The sequence below is a fragment of the Eriocheir sinensis genome, unplaced genomic scaffold, assembly GCF_024679095.1.
Source record: "Eriocheir sinensis breed Jianghai 21 unplaced genomic scaffold, ASM2467909v1 Scaffold70, whole genome shotgun sequence".
Lineage (NCBI taxonomy): Eukaryota > Metazoa > Arthropoda > Malacostraca > Decapoda > Varunidae > Eriocheir > Eriocheir sinensis.
The window spans coordinates 772,016-777,307 of record NW_026112054.1 but is presented as its reverse complement, the minus strand read 5'-3'; the positions used below and the strand labels follow the sequence as shown (position 1 = coordinate 777,307).

Sequence of the window (5,292 nt, the reverse complement as noted above, 5' to 3'; positions counted from 1 at the left end):
CGTGTTTGCTTCCAATTCTAAGGTGCTTCAAGTTTTGTGGAATTTGAACTAAGGGTTTATGTGCAGGGAAACTATAGTGCACATTCTAATTATCTGTATTTCTTTATGAAACGCATAATACAATATAAGGAAAAATGAAGTTAAATTGGCAGTCGTGCTGGGAAGACCGACGATCGTTTTCTCATTGCCAAGTTAACAGCTCAATGAGGCTGGGTTGGGGAAACTTAAGGGGCTATTACACTGGGCAAATTTTCCGTGGATCTTCAATCAAACCACCATCTCCGCTGGCATGGTTCTCATATTTCCGTGGTTTTCTGACGTGTCCACGATATTCCAAAGCTACAGTAGTTTTCAACGAAGGACGAAGGTATTATTCACCATCATCAGCAGCAGCAATAACAAGAAACAAATGAAAACCACGCCAGCGGAAATCGTGGTTTGACTGAGGATCCACGAAAAATTTGCCCAGCGTAATAGCCCTTTTAGGCATCAGAATGCTAAAAACACTGAGAAATCAAAATTCTTACCCACGAGAACCACAATGAAGTAAAAACACAGCAACTTGGATGATCTAACAAGGTGGAAAGTCATAATTTTGTTAACTATCTCCCTCTGACGGCGCTGTGGTCAACTCAAGCCTACTAAGTTGCCAGAGGTTCCTTTCATACCCTGTTTTTGGTGCCAGTTGTTCAGCAGGTCAGGGAGAGGAGGGATGTGTTGCAGCAGAGTGGATCGCTTACTCAAGACTTGCAGGAGTTGGTGACTGGGTGTTACCTGGGCGTTACCGGCACCACGTATACCAATGTAAGTTATCTGGAGGGCCTCGTATACATATTTTTTAGCGTGTGTGTGTGTGTGTGTGTGTGTGTGTGTGTGTGTGTGTGTGTGTGTGTGTGTGTGTGTGTGTGTGTATTTACCTATTTGTATTTACCTATTTGTACTTACCTATTTGTATTTACCTATTTGTAGTCTTCAGGGCCCGAGCTAACCTCTAATAGTCCCGTCTCCATATCTACATTCATCCAGCCAGTGTGTGTGTGTGTGTGTGTGTGTGTAATTCAGTCATGTTGGATAATATGTGGAAGCCTATAGAACCGAAGCTTAATGTGCATCGTAACAAGTTGTGACAGCCAGGGTAAATGCATCTTGTGTAGTACTTGATTAAGCTAACTATCGCACAGCCTTGGGACGTGACGCTGGTGGTGACTCGTGAGTTGTACCTATCACTCACCAACAGGACTCGCCCATGAGTTCCGCGGGTTTCCTAATCTAACTAACTTCCTAATGATCTAACTACCTCAGCATTAGTTAGTCATGTTGGCAAAGTTGACGTGTAATACCGATTTGTACCGTGATTGTTGAATAGTGTGTTTACGTTTTTACAGTTTAATGAGGCTGGGCTGGGGAATCTTAGGCATCAGAATGCTAAAAACACTGAGATATCAAAATTCTTACCCACGAGAACCACAATGAAATAAAAACGTAGGAACTTGAACGATCTAACAAGGAAGAAAGTGATCATTTGTCAACCATCTCTCTGGCGTCGCTGTGGTCACCTGAGGCCTGCCTGTTGTACCCCCACCGCGATATCAAAATTCTTACCCACGAGAACCACAGTAAAGTAAAAACATAGCAACTTGGATGATCGGCTCCCAGGCTGACGAGAGGGCCACGGAGGGCAGAAACCTGAAAAACTACGCGACGCCATTCTGAACGAGGTGACGGTAGTTGAGTGCGTGAAAGGCTGTCGGGTGTTATGGTATTTATATCGCTTCCTTTATGTACTTCCGTTATAGTTTGGACAGGTTTGGGATAGGTGTTTGGAGTTATTTTTGTTGGGAAGGTAATTTGTTGACTGTAGTGATGCCTCGGTGCCGTATGTATAGAGCCAGTAGGCCTATCCTCAAACGCTTTCGCTTCTCGCATCAGTTATTTCCAAAGGCCGAAAAGGAGGTCAATCGAGGCCTAATCAAAAAAGTCATCACTACCACCAAGGTCATAAAACTAATGCCCCTGGAAATGCTCCCCACAACTTCTACAAACGCCTTGTCAAAGGTGTGTGCCTAGGTTTCGGAATATGGACAGTGCGTGGCCTTGAGGTATAGTTAAGTGCGTGGAAGGCTGTTGGGTATTCAGGTATTTGTATCACCTCTTTTTTTTTTTTACGTGTACGCCTATAGCGCCGGTAGGCTCTCTTGAGGGGCCTGGAGGGTAGTTGGCACCAGCCCGTCATGGCGCAGGCAAGTGTTTATAGTGGCTCCATCTTCTCTTGGCTCATGCTGCCTCCCGGAACTCCTTCGTGATTCACTTGGACGGTTTCCTCTAGAATCCGGGTTGATGGGTGGTCTTCAGGACAGCATGTGGGTAGTTTTAAGCCAATCGACGGTGACTGAAAAATCCGAGGTGGTAGCGTGGGGATTCGAACCCGCGTCGTCCATCACGCGGTGAATGTGGGCCCAGCACGCTACCACTCAGCCACCGCCTACCCCCGCCGCCTACTTACCGTTCTGGGTTTGACGGGTTTGGGAGAGATGTTTGGAGGTAGGTTTGTATGGAAGCTGCTTTTGTGTGGAAGGTTGTCAAGTGTTCAAGTATTCGTATCTTCTTCAGAGTCGGTATTTTGGCGGAAATATTATTTTCGTTCTACATTTGGATTGTCTCCTCTGCCTTAAAATGAATAAATATAACGTTCTGCTTTCCGCCCGTCGTTTGGGACTTCGTAGTGCAGTGGTTAGCACACTCGGCTCACAACCGAGAGAGCCCGGGTTCGATTCCCGGGAGGGGTGGAAAAATTTGGGCGGCTTTTCCGATACCCTGCGCCTCTGTCCACCCAGCAGTGAATGGGTACCAGATATTAATCGGGGTTTGTGTCCCGTCTCCTGGGATCTGTTCCCTTCTCCTATAATTCCTTCCCCTTCTGTCTCTCTCCGGCATATGACCACAGATGTTGCGCCGACTAAACGAAACTTTCCAACTTTTTTCACGCCTCGCATCTCGCCTTACTCAGGGAAGGGAGAGCACGGGGGTCTTTTTGGGTGTCTATCCACATTATCAGTCACTTACAACACGCGAAAGTAACGAGGAAACCTTTAGAACAGAGAACAAACATCTGTATATAGTGTCGTCAGGCTGTGTCCCGCCATATGGTTCTACTGCTGTTCACTGCAAGTTGTTTTCGCTCTCACACACGCCTCAAGGATGTCAGTTCGCTTAAGGGGCTATTACACTTGGCAAATTTTCCGTGGATCTTCAGTCAAACCACGATTTCCGCTAGCGTGGTTCTCATTTGTTTCTTGTTATTGCTACTGATGATGATGGTGAGTAATACCGTCGTCCTTTGGTGAAATCTACCGTAGCTTTGAAAGATCGTGGACACGTCAGAAAACCACGGAAATGAGAACCACGCCAGCGGAAATCGTGGTTTGACTGAAGATCCACGGAAAATTTGCCCAGTGTAATAGCTCCTTTACTGTGACGTCAGGTTTCTCTCGCCTCACAGAGATGAGAAGGCTGTCTATAAGCGTTATCAATCATAGGCTTGTGAAAGGAATGGAGAAACAGTTAAATCAAAGAGGAAATGCGTGTAGTATCGCCGCGCTGTCCGTCCTGCCCAAGGTCTTAATAAATTTATTTAGATCTTGGGCACACCCACGGCCGCAGGGGTGCTTCATTCAACACAATACAGGGAGATGGGGGACGCGCAGTCTAGTATGTAAGTCTGTGATTAATAGCCATGATCGGTCATGTTACGAATTCTTTCAATTTCAATCTGAAGAACCACACAACACTGGTCACTCGCCAAGTGGTTGATTTCAGGCTTCTGGTACTTCACACAATTTATGCATTTCTTCTCAGCCATGGTGCACTTCTTTGATTTATGATCGCCAGCGCATTTATAACATTTTGGGGCTTCTACATTGTTCTTAGCAGTTCTTTTGGCCTCAAGGCGGACGTATCTCTGACAATGATAATATATAATTGCATGGCATCTATCTCTCACTGTGTATATTCCCCATTCTAATTTTATATTGTCGTGATTCTTGTAAATCAGCTCTCTCTCTCACAGTTGGGTCGCACCTCAAAATGTAGTGCATCGTGCCGCCAGCTGCAGACTTACTAAAGATCAGCTCAATTTTATTCTCAACGCCCTGATTTGTGCGTAAGAACTCATTGCGGTCTAAGATGGTCTCTTTTATTTTTTCCTTGGTCTCCTCTTTGTGCACATTGCATATCATGATCTTTGGTTTCATCTTTCCAACACTCTTTGTACTAATTTGCTCAACAGACTCCAATTTTTGAGCAGCCTCTTCCCTTGTGTTCTCATTGTCAAAGTTCATGACAATATTACCTCCATTTGTGAATCTTGAATCAGTTATTTCAATGCCATTCAACGCCTGGGAGACTTCATCCTTCACATATGTTGCCTTCTTTTCCTGGGTAGAAGCTTCCACAACTAGGAGATTCTTCTTCACTTTCCTGCCTCTCTTCGCCACCTCAGCCAAACTGGATTCAGCGTGCTCGCATGAATCGTGTCAACAACTGATCCCAGCTCCTCATGCACCTTCTCAGCCTTTGATTTAACCTCATCTTTAAACACAAATTAGTCATGTACCGGATATCCGCATCCGCGGAACATCTGCATAATTTTTCAAATCCGCATCCGCAGTTCAGATGAATGAAACATCTGCATCCGCATCCACATCCGCAGTTCAGATGAATGAAACATCTGCATCCGCATCCACATCCGCAGTTCAGATGAATGAAACATCTGCATCCGCATCCACATCCGCAGTTCAGATGAATGAAACATCTGCATCCGCATCCACATCCGCAGTTCAGACGAATGAAACATCTGCATCCGCATCCACATCCGCAGTTCAGATGAATGAAACATCTGCATCCGCATCCGCATTTGTGATAAAATAAATATCCACATCCGCATCCGCACCCCACACAAACAGGATGTGGCGGATATATTTTATGCATTACAGATTCACAGACTCATAGTTCAGAGTACAGACTACAGAGTACAGAGCTTGCAAAGTTGAAGAAAATTAATTAATGCATGTTTACTTAATTATCAACTGAAATTACACCTTGTATTAATTTCCTTCCAAATTTACACAACCTAATGTGTCAAGAGTTTTGCGGAAGGGCAGAAGGAGGGAGATAATTTTACATAGTGACTATGTAGTATGGAGATAATTTTACATAGGGACCATGTAGTATGTGTGTATCATGTAAATTTGTAAAAGTATGCATGTATGTACTGTGTAATAGTCACAACAAGTC

General features: G+C 44.7%; 1 long non-coding RNA gene across 3 annotated transcripts in view; it reads left to right on the top strand.

The window, feature by feature from the left end:
* Positions 1 to 687: 687 nt before the first annotated feature.
* LOC126993967 (uncharacterized) overlaps positions 688 to 5,292 on the top strand; it is a 58,252-nt gene continuing 53,647 nt past the window's right edge. The window contains exon 1 of one of the 3 annotated variants that reach the window (XR_007748605.1): positions 688 to 804. This is a non-coding gene — a long non-coding RNA (uncharacterized LOC126993967). Of the gene's footprint in view, positions 805 to 1,603; positions 1,719 to 5,292 lie in introns of those variants that run through there. The other 2 variants (XR_007748607.1, XR_007748606.1) reach the window with 2 other exon arrangements.